This window comes from Erithacus rubecula (genome assembly GCF_903797595.1).
Source record: "Erithacus rubecula genome assembly, chromosome: 6".
Taxonomy (NCBI): Eukaryota; Metazoa; Chordata; class Aves; order Passeriformes; family Muscicapidae; genus Erithacus; species Erithacus rubecula.
In genome coordinates, this window is record NC_136688.1 from 17,727,070 (window position 1) to 17,742,374 (window position 15,305).

At 39.7% G+C, this 15,305-nt stretch overlaps 1 protein-coding gene across 10 annotated transcripts in view; it reads left to right on the top strand.

Annotated features, from left to right (window-relative positions):
- The first annotated feature begins 295 nt into the window (after positions 1–295).
- Positions 296–15,305, top strand: part of PPFIBP2 (PPFIA binding protein 2) — an 86,910-nt gene continuing 71,900 nt past the window's right edge. For 3 of the 10 annotated variants that reach the window (XM_079310139.1, XM_079310141.1, XM_079310143.1), the window contains exon 1: positions 296–494. The gene's annotated coding sequence lies outside the window, so the exon portion shown is untranslated. Of the gene's footprint in view, positions 495–736; positions 933–10,164; positions 10,335–15,305 lie in introns of those variants that run through there. The other 7 variants (XM_079310137.1, XM_079310138.1, XM_079310132.1 and 4 more) reach the window with 6 other exon arrangements.

A 15,305-nucleotide genomic window follows, 5' to 3' on the forward strand; every position in this document is an offset into this window, starting at 1 on the left:
AGCTAGCGCTTTTCTCAGTCATTACTACAATGTCTGCGTTAACGCGGAAAAAACACTGGAAAACGCACAAAAAAAAAAAATTAAAAATTAAAAAAGAGCAGTTTAATCTCGGCAACAGCGAGGGGAGGAAATGCAGAGAATTCCCTGAGCGCAGGAATTCAGGAATTCCCGGGAGCACCTGCCCGCACGGGGGGGCCGGAGCGCCGGAGCGCCGTCATTCGGGGGCGGCACCGGCACCGGGAACGGGACCGGGAACAAAAACAGGACCGGGAACAGGACCGGGAACAGGACCCAGGGATCGGGATCAGGACCCGGGATCGGGATCAGGACCCGGGATCGGGATCGGGATCAGAAGGATCAGGAGCAGGTCAGCCTGTCCCAGGGGCCGCTCCCGGCTCTGCCTGCCGCTCCTGTTGCTCCTCGCCCCCGCTCCATCCCGCCCGCAGCAGCGCTTGGGAACGCGGCTCCTCCGAGGGAAATGTTTGATTCTCGCGGTGAGAAAAGCTCCGAAATCCTGCTTGGGCTGGCAGGGGTGGGCGGGGGAGGGGGGGGTAAATAAAACGCTTTTTTTGCCTTAGGACAGAGGGTTCTATAAGTGCTGTCACCCAGCTGCAGCCCCGCTCTCTAAGGTGGGATCCCCCTTCCTCCCCTCCCCCGGTTTTTGCAGCATTTTTTTTGTAATTAGCTATAAAATAGCGGCATGTGGGGTGCCATGGATGTTGTTTCAAAGGTGTTGAGGGGGAAAGCAGGTGGAAATGAAGCGGGCTGTTCCAGCAGTGCAGAGATAAGGGAGGTAAGGGGATGCCAGGTGATCCCCAGTCCCACGGGTATCAAAAATACCTCCTCCTAATATTTACAAGAAAGATAAGGAGCCACCCTCCTCGGTGCACCTTCCTTTGCTCAGAAGAAGATGCAGAGTGTGATTTTGGCAGGTCAGGAGCTGCTGGTCTGGCTGTGCATGGGTGCAGAGCAATGAATGGGTGCTTTGGGAGATTTGCATGTGCCACACGTTTTGTATTTCCACAGCCAGAAAGGTCGTTTGCGATTTCAGGTTTTTGATTTTAAGGTTGTGGAAGGAGGGGGATCAATGAGGGGAACTTTTCTGGGGTTGTTTTGTTGTTTTTTTGTAAAAGGAATATGTGGACAAGTGCATAAAGGACTCATTCTAAAACTTGTATGGAAATGTTGAAAGAGCAAGTGGGAAAGCAAAGAAAGCAGAATTCCAGCTTTCCATGTTTATTTATTGACCTTGCCTTTGTTCCTGATTTTTACTTTCATCTGCTGTGTGAACTTGTTTCAAAACCAATGAATCTTTATGCTTCTCTCTATCTTTCTAATGGAGAAATACTTGCAGTAAAACTTGGTATACTAGGAAACTGAAAGGTCAAACTGGGACAAACAAAAGCAAATATGGGTTGCTGTTTTTTAAGTGATATGGGTTTTCCATCCACTTGCTCCTTATTCCAGTGGAGAACAGTTGTAAAGGCCTCTTGAACCTGAATAAACCCAGTGTAAGTTAAAGCAGAGGGAGAATTCAAAAACCTCAGTTTTGTCATGAGGACAGGTACAGCTTGGTACCAGAATATGTAATAATAATAATATAATTTATAATATATAAAATAAATTCAAGTAACGAGACTTAACTGAGGGATAACTCAAGACTGCTGAAGTTATATTCTGTTGTAGAGACACATGACTTGCCTGTAACTCTTCAGAACTAGTGTTAGCATCACTTCTGAAGACTTAAAACACTTTATTTACCTGAGCCAGGTAGTAATCAGGTGCCTTGACAAAACATACAGCAGCTTATCTGTCACACATCTGGGACTCTGCCCTGTGGGAAGCCCAAATTAAAGGGAGGGGGCAGGAAGTGGCTGATCTGTGTCACTGGGAGCATTGTCCCCTGATTCCAGGTTCCCTGGCTGCTTTCATCTCCCAAGCAGAGGAATTAGGGGGATGCTGCCATCCTGATTTCATTCCAGCAGCCCCATCCACAAGAGGACAAGCAGGGAGGACAGGAAAGAGGTAGGGAAGGAATGAGATAATAAGAGTTATCTTCCCTTTACTCATCCTGTATCTGATCTCACTTCATCTTTCTCCACGTGGTACCAGCAGTGTGGAAAGGTGATCAGGATGGGTGTGTGTGTAAATAAACAAGAGAAGAGTGTTTTGGTGCTGGCACAGATCACAGAAGCGTTTTGGGGTTCTTGAATCCATTCTCCCATTTTCCTGTCATGCTTGTCACACTGAGTTGGGGTTTCTCCAGGCAGACCATGCAGGCTCTGAGGCAGCAAAATGTGTGGCAGAGAGGGTTTGAATGGAGGATGGGAAGAGATGGACAAGAGTAGAGTGGAGACCTTAACAATCACCTTCTCTCAACACTGGTAGTGCCAGCAAACAGGCAGGAAAGGCACAGGAACAATGTCCCATGGGGGCACAAGATGAGGAAATTAAACAGAACAAGAGACAGCAACCACCTCTTTGTTATTCCTTGTGCAGCTCTGCTTCCAGCCCTCATTTACCCAACTAGTTTCCTGTTTGCCTCTTTCTGGTCTCTCTCCTCTAAACAAACAAACAAACTCCCACAAAACCCACAAAAGTCACTCATCCCCAGACCCTGCTTTCACTCTTGTTAGGCTGCTCAGAGGCAGAGCAGGAGCTCAGCTCATTTTCCCTACAGCTAAGGATTTGTCTGAGCTCAGGCAGCCCTGACCTGCTGAGATTAGCAAGGAACTGTAAAGCAAAAAGACAGGTAAAGCAGGGCTTCCATAGGGCTCTGCTTATTAGCAAAAAATCCACTTTCCTCCTGCTCCCTCCCCAAAAAAGAGATTTACAGCAATAGGGTGAAACCTGCTCCTTGCTTTACAAGTCTCTAATGTGATGATTTAGATTACCAAAGCAGAGAATGATGAATAAGAAAATGTGTTTTATGGTAATGGTGACTCAGTAAAGGTGCAAAATCATTGAAGGTGCTGTACAAAGAAAGCTCTTCTGTGTTTTCCATAAGTACCCAACAGTGTGGAAATAGAAATGCAGCAGAAGATGACATTGTTTAGGACAGTCAGAAGCCACTTTTCTATCAGTGAAGTGGCATCAGTGCAGTCTCTGGAGATGTTTATCATTCCTGTTTGCCATCTCCCCCCCAGAGATCACTTCAATCTCTTTAGGCATAACCTTGAAAGTCTCATAAGCTATTGAAGAGGGCTCAGCAGCAGTCCAGGGACACCCACCAGAGTTCTGTAGATGTGTATGAAATAACTGAGAATGGAAAGTTTAAGCAGTAAATTAAGTTCTTTAAATTTTCCCCAGTTTGATTTTGGTTTTTTTCAGGGCTCTCAAACCCAGCTGCTGCTTTGAAGCTGAAGAAACTGAGAGTTCCCACCTTTGCTCAGTCTGTTGTTTAAATGGTGTTCTTTAACCTGTGGCAAGTTGAGTTTCTTCCTCTCACACCTTTACAGCATTTTAGTTCTTTTACACAGATGCACACTAAGCAACAAAATTAAGGCGTTTTTTTTCTTGTAGCTAGATGCTTCTGCCTATATGTTTTTATTTCAAGTCTCTCTGACCTTGTATCATCACAGTTACCCCCCTTGCTTCCCTCTTCATGTGTTTATTTGCTATAAAGCCATTTCTCAATACCTCCCTTTGCTCTTATCTGGCAACTCATTGATGCAGAGAACAAAGCAGTTCAATTACAAGGATAACTTCTTTCTGAATCAAACATAAAAAGTAAATCCTGATGGCACTGTTGCCAGTCTAGGTCAATTTGTGTTTATAATGTGCATCTGTCAAGTTCTAGTGTGGTGATTTAGAGGACTTTAAGCACAACCTGGGTTTTAAATCTAATTTGCTAACCTGTAAAGCAAGATTTTATGGCTACTGTGTGGGTTACTAGTATTTCTGCAAAACCTGTGACTGAACCCTGCTGAGGGGAAAGAGCTGTATATTTTCATACTGATCAAAAAGGAAAATTTGGTGTCTTCAAATGCCCAAGACAGGCCATTATTTCTCTCTCAGATCACCAGCAAATGGGGAACCATTAGTGGTTTTCTCAACTCTGTGTATGGGATATATAAAATATGTTGTGTGTCCCTCTTTAGTCAAATTTTCCAGGTTAAATCTGAAGTAATTGAGGATAAAAGTTGAGGGTTGAATATAGGTTCAAACAGAGCACTTTATAGAGGGGTAAAGATAAGAAACCTGATGTGTCATTCAAGGAATGGTAAATAATGGATATGACTTGCAAAAAGCTGCAATTATGACCTGGTGGTTGTATGGGGAGACTTTGGCAAATCACCCAAGGAAATGGCAAATTGATGATGGTTTCCTGAAGCAGATGTGAATTTGGGGAAAACAGATCAGCTGATTCTCCTTCAACAGAACCTTGTGTTGGCTTGGAGGGGTGAAATCAGACTGAATTATGAAAATTAAGAAAAAAAACAGGTCCAAAGGATGCCTGTGTCACAAGTCTTGCTCATGCAATGCTGGCTGTGAGCATTGTTTCCATTAGAGCAACACAAAGTGTATGAATATTCACAGAATGATTCACTTGCTGCTTGGTGCTGCTCAAGATCAGCAGATTGTGTGCAGTTAAAGTAATTAGTGGAGGTAAATCTCAGCTGTTGCATCCTAATCTGGATTTCCAGCATGTGGGAACTCCTGTTTTACCTTGTCCTCTTCTGAAAACAAGTCTGGTTGGTCTCTGCATTCAGAGCTCACTTGGCTGGGGTTGCCTCCTTTCTTCTCTATGTACTGCTCATACCAAAGAGAAAAGTAATTTCATTTCCAATTTGCACTATTTTCAACCCAAACTTTGTTTCAGAACTCTTATCTGGACAGGGGAAGATATTTGCCAAGTGTCTTTTGAATGGAGGGAATCATATTTTTATTCCTCTACAGTGCAGATGGCAGCATCTGCTTTAATAAAGCTTAATCAGAACATCTTATTCTAATGGCATTGCAGTAAGATTTATGAGTGTGTTCCTGGGATGAGCATAAACTAATGAACATAATCCAGTCAGCTCCCAAACACAAGAATTCTGATGTTTCGCTCCAGACAAACAAACAAAAAAAAAGTACATGTACAGTAAGTAGAAGTAGATATACAAGGTATTTTAGTACTAGTGCAGATTATATTAAACCTGTAAATTTCAGTCACAAACATTATAAATGGTTAGTTAAATATTTCTTGAATTAAAACTTTCTTTAATTTAGAAAGCTGAATGCATGCAAAGTAGAAATTTTACCTGAAATTGTACAGTACAACTTTCAGTCTGCTCTGGCAGATTTTGCATGAGTAAAAAGAAAACTCTATTAGAACCTTTGTCACTAAAAGAAAGGAAAGTTGTTCTAACAAGCTTTTGTGAAGAAGAAGGTCTGCTCTGGCCTGCTCTGCTCTCTTGTGAAAAATACTGAATTATCCTCTGCAGTTGTTCACCCACACCATGCCCAGTGAGTGCAGCATTTCATAATAATTGTAAATCAAGCTAAGGATTAGTAAACTGTTTCAAGAATTATGGTCCAAATCTGTTTTGCCTTGATTGCCTTCTCCATTTTAATCAGGAGACTTGGTAGCATCTTCAGTTTCCTCTGCAGGTTGTGAAGAGCAGCTGGTTCTCATTTAACTGGCAAAAGGCAGATTTTAGAAAACTGCTTTTTAAATTTGTTTTCTTTTTTAGCACGGGGAGAGGAGTTTGTGTACAGGGTAAATGTTTTTTTTTATAAAAAGAATCCATACTCTGAAATTTAGCTGGGATCCACAAGCCATTTGCAGTTTTTATTTAATCAAAGCTTCTGATTATCCAGGACTAATTGCAAATGGGAGTAGCAGCTGCTCACTTCCTCTGGAAACCCAGATTTGGATACTTGGAAGAAGAGCTCCCAAATTAGTAGAGACTGATAAAAGTGCCATGCTAGGCAGAATGCCCAGTTTGCCAGGCAGAATGTTCTTAAATACCATTTCACTGTGAATGGACTTTATTTGCTTTTCTTAACTAATAAGTAAACAGAACTGCTACATGGACATGTTTACAACACAGTTTTGATCAAAACTACCCCTTCTCAATAAACACTAATAAAATTTCTTCATGGCAGGACTGTATTTTAGTGTTTGCCAATGTGACCATATTCCTCTTTTCAAGTAGGAACAGACAGGATCTATATTATTTTGAAATTAATGAAACTGTCTTGAATATTTCCACTTGGAGGTTTGAAAACAACTGAAACAAAGGGGATTAAATCTCTCTTATAGAACAGCAAATCAAATTTTCCTCGCAAATTTAATAGAAGAGTACAAAGATGCCACAATTACTGACATGGAAGCAGACTTTGATCCATTTTCTGGAAAATTAAATAAACTGAAGGAACTGATAGTGAATTCTGATTCCCTTCTCTCTCCTGAAATAGAAGCCAAAGATAATGTTAAGCAACAGATGGCCATCTCAGTACTTCACTCTTTTGTCTAGATTTGATTTTGATTTTCATGCAAGTGGCCCCAAATGCAAGACACTTCTGAGAAACTTTTCGTGCAGGCAAACCAGCTGGGTAGCTGGTAGGGATTAAAGGACTTTGCAGGTCATTAGCCTGAAATAATTTAATTTTGTGGCTGTGTTATTGAACAGGTCAAATAAAGGCATTGTTATCAAGCATTAAAATACATGATTAAGTTATTACCTCAGGAAACTCCATGGGTGTATTCACAGACCAAATATGAGTAGCAGAGCATGAAATAACATGAAATACTCTGTGTGTATAAATGTGGAAAAGCCTGGCACTCAGCTTGGCCCCAGGTGTCATTCCTGGTTTTGACAGTGCATTTTATGGCTTCTGGCCTTGCTGTGGTGACATTCAGACCCCTCTAAAGTAATGTAAAAATTCTTCTTCCAATATTCTTCTATGTCAGTACAAAGGTGTTTAGTGAATTTATTTCAGGGGCAGTAAAATGTGACTAACTTTATAACAATATATTGTTTTGGTTACAGTTATACTCTAACATTTGTAAATTTTTTTATCTATTTAACTATATGGAAAAGTTCTTCTTGGGACTGGAAGTAACACAGAGCAGAATTTTAGCCACAGTTCTTTTTTTTTTTTTTTTTTTGGCAAATCCTTTTGTGTCAGTGTTGGTGTTGAAGTAGTTCAATACTTATCAAAATCTGGAAAGGAATCTAGAGCAATCCTGTTGATGTCCATTATAATGGTTTAACTTGTGGGTTTTTCATGCCCTAAAAGTAATGGGAATTCAGAGAACAAATATAATATCCTTTAAATATACTTCAGTGATGAAATGTGCTGAGAGCATCCTGACCTTCAGCTATAAATATGAACATAAAACCCAGAACAGCTCTGAGTTTATGAACAGGTCAGTTCCTAGGTGCAGTTCTTGCATTCAGTTAATTTGCAAAACTTCCAAAAACTTTCTGACTTCAGTGTCTTAGCAAACCTGTGAGCCAAAATGACTGAACTGAAATATGGAAATTTTAGAGACTCATAAGTGGAGGCTTGAAAGTTTTACTGAGCAATTAGTCTCCATCTGGAAATGACACATACCTCGAGTTTTGAAAATCCAAATGATGCATGGGATTTGCTTTTTCCTGTCTGTTTTTTAATCCTTCATATTGTATTTAAGCCTAAAAAAACAGATATTCACAATTGGATTTACAATTACCTTTTTTTTTTTTTTTTAATTATTATCTTATTATTACTTAACTTGTTTTTCTTGTGGTGACAGAGTCAAAGCAGTGCCAGTGCACACATATGAGTGGGAAACACAAGAGCTGAGCACTTGGGTGAGTTTTCAGTGAATCCCTGAGGATTCTCCCTAGGTAAATATGTGTTTCTGTGAGCAAACACAGCTCCTCCATCAAACAGGTCATTGGGGGCCTCTGTGTCTTGTCACACATTCATTGTGGGCTGCTCTGCTTCCCTCCACAGTCAGCTTCTGATGTCAGTGCATGCCTGATCTGTCTCTAAGCATCTTGGTATTCACTGGAGAGAAAAAAAATAAAAAGGATAAAGGGTTCTTCTTGCCACCTGTAATAATGTTTCTCTCACCTCTGTGAACCTAAAAAATATTAAATGCTGCTCTTGGATGTCTGCCTGTCTTGCAGCATTGCCTATCTGTATAATGCCTTTTTTTCCCACAAAATTAGAAAATCAAGTTAGTCCATTAAGTATTGAAAGCAATTATGATATGAAGCTGGGATTTAAAATCCAGCTGTGGGCACAGAGTTTGATAATTTCTTAGTGGTGGCCAGTTCTGCAGGGACTAAGATGTTCCACATTCTGAGTAATGGAGGAGCAAAACAAACAGAAGATGTCATTTAAAATCAAAGTTTTACTTGCATGAAGAATTTCTGCTTCTTGGTTATGATGCCCAGGTGTTGGAATGATGAGTTACTTGTCCACAGGATTGTCTTGTTAAAGTTTAGGGCTTGACATGATCAATGATCTCAGACTTAGGGGGAGCTTAACAAAGCTTGAGGAGGAGGATGTACCATTGATACTGGGCCCAAAAATGCAGAATTTACAGACCACAGGGACTTTGGACAGAATTCCCAAAATAGGGAAGAAAGTAGAAAAGGCAACTCAGCAACTGCTGCAACTCTGGTTTCTGTGTGGTTGGTCTCTTGAAAACCAGGTGAAATGATTTATTTGGGGACAGCAATTATACCTGTTCTTGAGGCAGAGAAAAAGGAAAAGCTTGAAGATGGCTTTTTTCCCCAATGATATTTTCAGTAATTTTCAGGAAGCAATCTATATAGGGATGCTTTGTTTATAAGCACAGCTGTTAAAATTTATATTTTTGTTGATATGCTGAGCAATGTGGAATATGGTGCTTTTCACAATGATCCATTTGCTGTTCCCACTTTAGTGCAGTTAATCCAAGAGGATTCAATTTTGCTGTTTCTAGCAGAAGTATGTTTTTCTTTTCTTTGTTTCCCACAGACACTTTCCTCAAAATAGCTACTGAAGCTTCAATTTATACAGAAGTGCTTGATACTGTCAGTTCCTGTTAGTATAAATTCAGCATATTTGTACCCACACATGCAGGTTGGGTAATATTCAACCAGCCCAGTGATCCTTCCCTTTATTTATACATATTTTTAACCTTTACATCTAAATCTGAACTTAGACTTCACAAGAGCCTTGGTATCACATTTGTAAAGCTGAGGGAAATTCAGGACTGAGTTTCATAATCAGAGTAACCCAATTTGTAATAATAAATATTCATAAGAGATATTTCTCTTCACTGTGGCTATGTTGAACTGTTTCTCTGTGCACTCTAACTCGGGTTTTTTACCTTAGATATCTTGTGGATGAGAATTATCTCTTGGGGTTGCAGGGAATCAGTTTCCTGGGGATCAATCCTGCCCTTTGTTCTGAGGTTCTGCTGCAGAAAATCCCATTTTGGGTACCCCAGCATCATCCCCTGGTGCACTGATCCTCTCCTATTCCAGTGTCTGCCCATCTTAATGGCCATTTAGTGCTCTCCACTCTTCTAAACCTCCAATTTCTGTCAAGATTCCTGCCTTTCACTCTGCATGGAAGCATCCACACCTTCACCTGTGTCATCATGTGATTCTTCAGCAGCATTTTTTCCGAAAATCAGAAATGCAGAACTTCTAAAAATCAGAATTCCCAGGGCTGCACGGGCTCTGCCAGCTCTGCCTGGGGAGTGTTGGCAGAGCAGCTGATTTTTACAATGATCCTCTTTGTCCATCAAGGAGCTGAAGGAATGGAGAAGATTTGAAAATTGGACCCCCAGCATTTCTTTGAGACACCAGATCTTCTGGCCCTGTGTTGGCACTGTTTAGTTTCTCTAAATTTTTAATTTTACAAGGGCTAGCTTTGAAAATTTTGTTTGCCATATCTACCTAATCTCTCCCCACTGCTCTCAAGGGTTTGTCCTCTGCTGTACCCTAGGGCAGAATTAATTTGGGCATGAATTCTGTGTTTACTTTCACCATATCTCCTCACCTTTCAATTTACCAGAGCATGAATTTGCTTTCAGGACATGGGGAAGGTGTGGTCTGAGCAGTTTCCCAGGCACTGGAGCTGGGTTTAAATAACTTCAAGGATCTCATAGAAATGTTGACCTTCATGGAAGCAAATTCAGAGCTGTGACCTTGAGGCCAGTGAGATTGCAAGGAAAACTTAAAAAGCAGAATTTATTTTAAATGTTGAAATTTTGAGGCTCTAACTTTTCTTAGTTGTAAAACTCTCTGAACTAGATGTGAGTTTCAACACCAAATCTAACTTTTGTGTGTGTTTATCTTAAAAGGAGAAATGTTCATGTTTTGGCTCAGAAACTTTCCTCTTGTGTATTTTATCAGGTAGGGTTTTGTTCAGCTGAAGTTTATATCCAAACTATATTATCCATTGTGTTGCTTTCTTTTTGTTAAAATTTAACTAGCTAGGAGCTGGAGCTAATTAGGTGATAGAGAAGTGAACTAAAGTAATTAAATTAGTTTTTATTAAAATTATAATAATTTTTGGACTTAATACAGTAACAACTAATGCAATTCTGCTTTTAAGATTTGCAAACTCAGAAGCTGTAACAATTTTATACTGTGTATAACAGAGAAAACTTCCTATATCTGATACCAATATGAAATTAAATGATGAAAGGCTTTTTATTTAAAGCTTTTCTGGACAAAGTTTAAAGCAGCATTGAGGAATGAAAGGCTTCCTGCAGCTGCTGGGAGTGTTAGAGAGAGGAGCTTTGCACATGCCATTCTGCCAGTGTCAGCTTTTATAAGTAAGGATGAGACTTTGTGCAAACATGAGTCAGGAAATTTGGTTATGGCACCAGTAGGAACTGTAACTCAATATCCATCAGGCCTGTGGAGGAGTTGCTATGAGGTGATCTGTGTTTGCAGCATCAAATATCAGTCAGATCTAGTATTTTTTTGAAAGGGACTTTCTTTTTTTCCTTCACCCTCTGTTCCCCCCAAAATTGAAATTCAGATTTGTATTAGCAAATTTAATGGGTTTAATTTTGAAAAGAGATGTTTGGCTTTGGCTTTGCCACTTTATAATGCTGTAAGTTTAACTGTGTTCTGTTCCCTTCGTATTTTTAAATCAAATTATTTAGCATATTATGCTTAAAAGCATCATTGCTTTGTGCTTTTTATGCTCTGACTCATCACAAATCTGGTGGTTTTACAGTGCCAGGGTGCTGTGCTTCACTTAAGGCTATCCCCTCATATAGTGACCCCCAGAAACTTGTTCAACAGAGACTTCAGCAGTTCTGTCACCCACCTGAATAATTTGCTGTCAGGTCTTTGTTCAACTTTGCCTGATCTGAATTTCTCTTCAGAGCTACCCATTCTGCCTTAGTGTGGGCACTTTACACTTTCCAGATGAAAATAAACTTGTTTTTTTCATTCCTATTCCAGATATTCTTTAACAAGTCTTGATTTTACTGATTACAGAATAGGTAATCAATTAAAGAAGAGGTTTTTTTACCTTTCTGCTTATTCCAGTGAAGCATATGAAGGAAGAATGGAATGGAATGGAATGGAATGGAATGGAATGGAATGGAATGGAATGGAATGGAATGGAATGGAATGGAATGGAATGGAATGGAATGGAATAGAATAGAATGGAATAGAATGGAATGGAATGGAATAGAATGGAATAGAATAGAATAGAATAGAATAGAATAGAATAGAATAGAATAGAATAGAATAGAATAGAATAGAATAGAATAGAATAGAATAGAATAGAATAGAATAGAATAGAATAGAATAGAATAGAATAGAATGAGAATAGAATAGAATAGAATAGACAGTCCCTCTCCTGAATAAGTAATGTTCTAGTGACCATCAGGAATTATTCTGGTCCCTGAATTGTTAGTTAGGACTAAGGATTATCTTAATTAGAGAGTCACAGCAGGTTCTGAGGGCCAGGATCCAAACATGAATTTAGAGTTTTTGTAACTGATGGTGCCACAGGCTGGAGGGATGAATCAGTGGCTGTGCTCCTGTCTGGATGCTACACAGAGAAAAAGAAAGGTGGGGCTCAGAGGGTGGAATTTGGGCACATTTCTGCATTCCAGAGCAGGAGTCACCTTGCAGCTGAGGGAAAGCTTGGAGAACTTCTGAGGCTTATCCAGCTTGATATTCCATTATGCCATTAGGTACAAAGCAATGCAATACTCAGATCTGAGTGCTTAAACAGTTTGCAAACATGTGTTTATTCATCCTAGGAAAAAAAGTGATAGTAGTTAATTATCATGTGTTTCTGCTAAATTTAAGAGGAATTCACAGGCCATAGACAAGATCTGGATTTCTGGAGTTTCTGTCAAAAAACCCACACCCCTTGTAATTTATAAAGTTGGTAATCTCATTATTGTGAAGAACCTTGGGAAAGCATCTGAGTTGCCTAAATTCATGTTGTTCATATTCTTACCTCTGATTCAAGTCAGCCATGAAAGATTCAAATTTAATTAAGGCTTTCCATAATCCTGAAGGACATCTTGCTCATAGTGAGTATGTCTGTTAAATAATATGTTCCTTTTGGACACACTAAATTGTAGTTTTACATAGAGGATGTAGTTTAAGACATTTGCAAGGGATATTGACTCTGAGCATTACAGTTCTACCAGAGATTTTTCATTTTATTTGAAATGCAAATCTCAGATTAGACAGATTTACAGTGTAAAACTAGCTTGGCAATATAAATTTCAGGAATTCAGACCAGTTTGCTCTGTCTGCACTTCCTGGAAGATCTCATCACTTAGGCAATTATAACAAACAGGATTGCAATATCTCTGTGGGCTGGGCTCTGAATTAGTATGAGCATGTGGCTTAGAAGGGATGATAATAATTTAGACTTATGTCTGCTTAACAGTAAAACTTTGGCTATTAATAGCAAGGAATTTTTACTAATCAGACAAAAAAGTAAATTCTTTTCCTCCTAGAGACCTGGAAAGGTGAGTAGCCTGGTTCTTCTATTTTGCTGGCATAATAAATCTAATAAATCCTAATGGTTAGAATTTGCTATTATTGAAGCTTGCACTGCAATGTGAGAGGTAGGTTTTGTTCAGTCCTTAGCAAAGATGCAGAAACTTGTTTTGTTTTTTTTTTAAATAGGTATATATATATTTACATAAGTAAATATGTCATGGTGTTCTGCATCTGTTCATGCCATTCAGGAATAAAAACTGTAAAAAAGATTTGTAATTATAATACCAGCAAATAGATGGATCCTGTTTGAGGGACTGTTACGAGTGTCTTGCTATTTAAAAATATTTTTTAAAGATTTCACCTTTGAAGATATTTCTATAGAATTAGATCAGAAATGGTAGCTGAAAGCCCAGGAGGTCTAAAAAGCTCTTTTCATAACAGTGCTCAGACAGCCAAGCTCTAAGAAGGGAGTGTCTGGGAAAGTGAGACTTGCCTGGAGCACAAGCAACAGGTCTGTCTAGAAAAAGATGTCAAGCAAGTAATATCACATTATCTCTGCAGAGCAAAGAACATTGCTTTTATTAATAAATCCTTGTTTGATCAGCATGTTTTGCTCTAGCTCAGTGCAGTTAAACAGCAAATACAGGTGATAAAACAGGCTGGCTGTGCAGGTGGGCAGGAGATAGATTCACTGCTGCTGGAGAATTTCCTGCAGAACTTTCTGGGTTTTGCCAAGCCTTTGATGGGAGGTTGTTCCATCAGTGAATCTTGAAGTTTGTAATGCAGTGTATCAGCATTTTCTGTGCCTTTGTCACTGGAAATGATGAAATGCTGTATCAGATTTTAACAAGAAATGTAGTCCTGCATTTCCTGTTTGAGCAGACATGTGCTGTTCCAGCTTTCATCACAAATAAAAGCGTGGAGTGCAACCTAGAAATAGAAGCTCTGTGTTATATTTAGCATTTTTCACTCTTTTCCTGCCTTCTAACTCTGAGCCAGAAGCCTGCTCTGTTGGAACTCTGGAAACTGAGAATTTTAGATTTTCTGTGCTGACAGGAACTGACCCCCAAGAAAACTCTTTTTTTGACCTGAGGCTGTGGAGAAGGCTCCCAAAATTGAGTGATAGAACTGGAATCACTGGTGTGTAATTTGAATAGAAGTGTGTAATATCACATGGTGGCAAATCTAGAATTTAAGGTTTTAGAATATAATAATATATATGGAGCAAAATGAAGGGTTTAGGGTTTTTCTTTCCTTTTCACCTTCTTCTTCATGGGTTTAGGTGGTACTTCTGTAACTGAATAGAAAATTCTGCATTGTGGGTCATGGGTGATTGGTTATTGGGTTTAAAATAAGAAATAATTTTGTGTCTTTTCTTAATTGGACAATTTGGGCTTAAAAGGCCTTGGAGAGAGAGAGGGTTTTTTTAGTTTGTTTGGTTTGGGTTTTTTGGGTTTTTTTTGTTGCTTGTTTGCTTGAGTGCTGCAGGATTCACTGCAACATAGATAAGAATTAATAAACATCTGAGTCCCAACACGAAATTCTTTCTCTTGAGCTTTTAATCCTGACTCTGGCAGAGAAAAAAAAGATGATTAAAAGGTGATCCTGCTGCCCTGATTTCCCAGCACAGCTGGTGGCATTCCTGGGGGCTGGGGACACAGGGAGCCTGGGCACCTGTTGGCTGTAGGTGGATTTCCTGACACTGAGGTGATTATTCCCAGGGTTTGGATGCTTTGAACTAGAGGAAATACTGCAGGGCAGGAGGGTCACTGCAGATGAGAGGTTTTTGGTGGCCTGGGATGTGGCAACAGAAGGTGGAAGTCTCCCAAAATCCAACAAACAGAAGTAGCAGGATCGGGGGGTGTGTCTGGAAAGTTGACCTGTGAAAGAAAGCACACTGAAATTCCAAATTTACATCAGCTGATTGAATGACTTTACAGATTATTCTGAGCAGTTTGTTATTCCCAGTGCCATTAAATGAAATACTTGAGTGACACTACTTTGGTTAAATTTAGCATTGCTTATATTTAAAAGATTATTTTGACAAAACCTACAAATGACCAAACCCACCCATTCATTTGCATTAATCTTAGCCCTGGGTGACACTGAAGATGAGGCATTCTCACACTGCTCTTCAGATCAATGTGATCTGGAGTTAAATCCCAGCTCACCCACTGTGACAAGCTGGAAATGGCAGAGTTCAAACCAGAATGTTGCAGTTTCTGACTCATTCCTGCATCTGTCTCTCTGGATCCTGGGGTTTCTACATCAACTGGAATCAACATGGGATGCTGATAACACAGAGGTCCTTAGTAAATTTGCTTTGTTTGTGTGTGTGTCACCAGCACCATGGAGAAAAACTCATGTCTCAGGGTTCTTAGTTTCCAAGAGAAG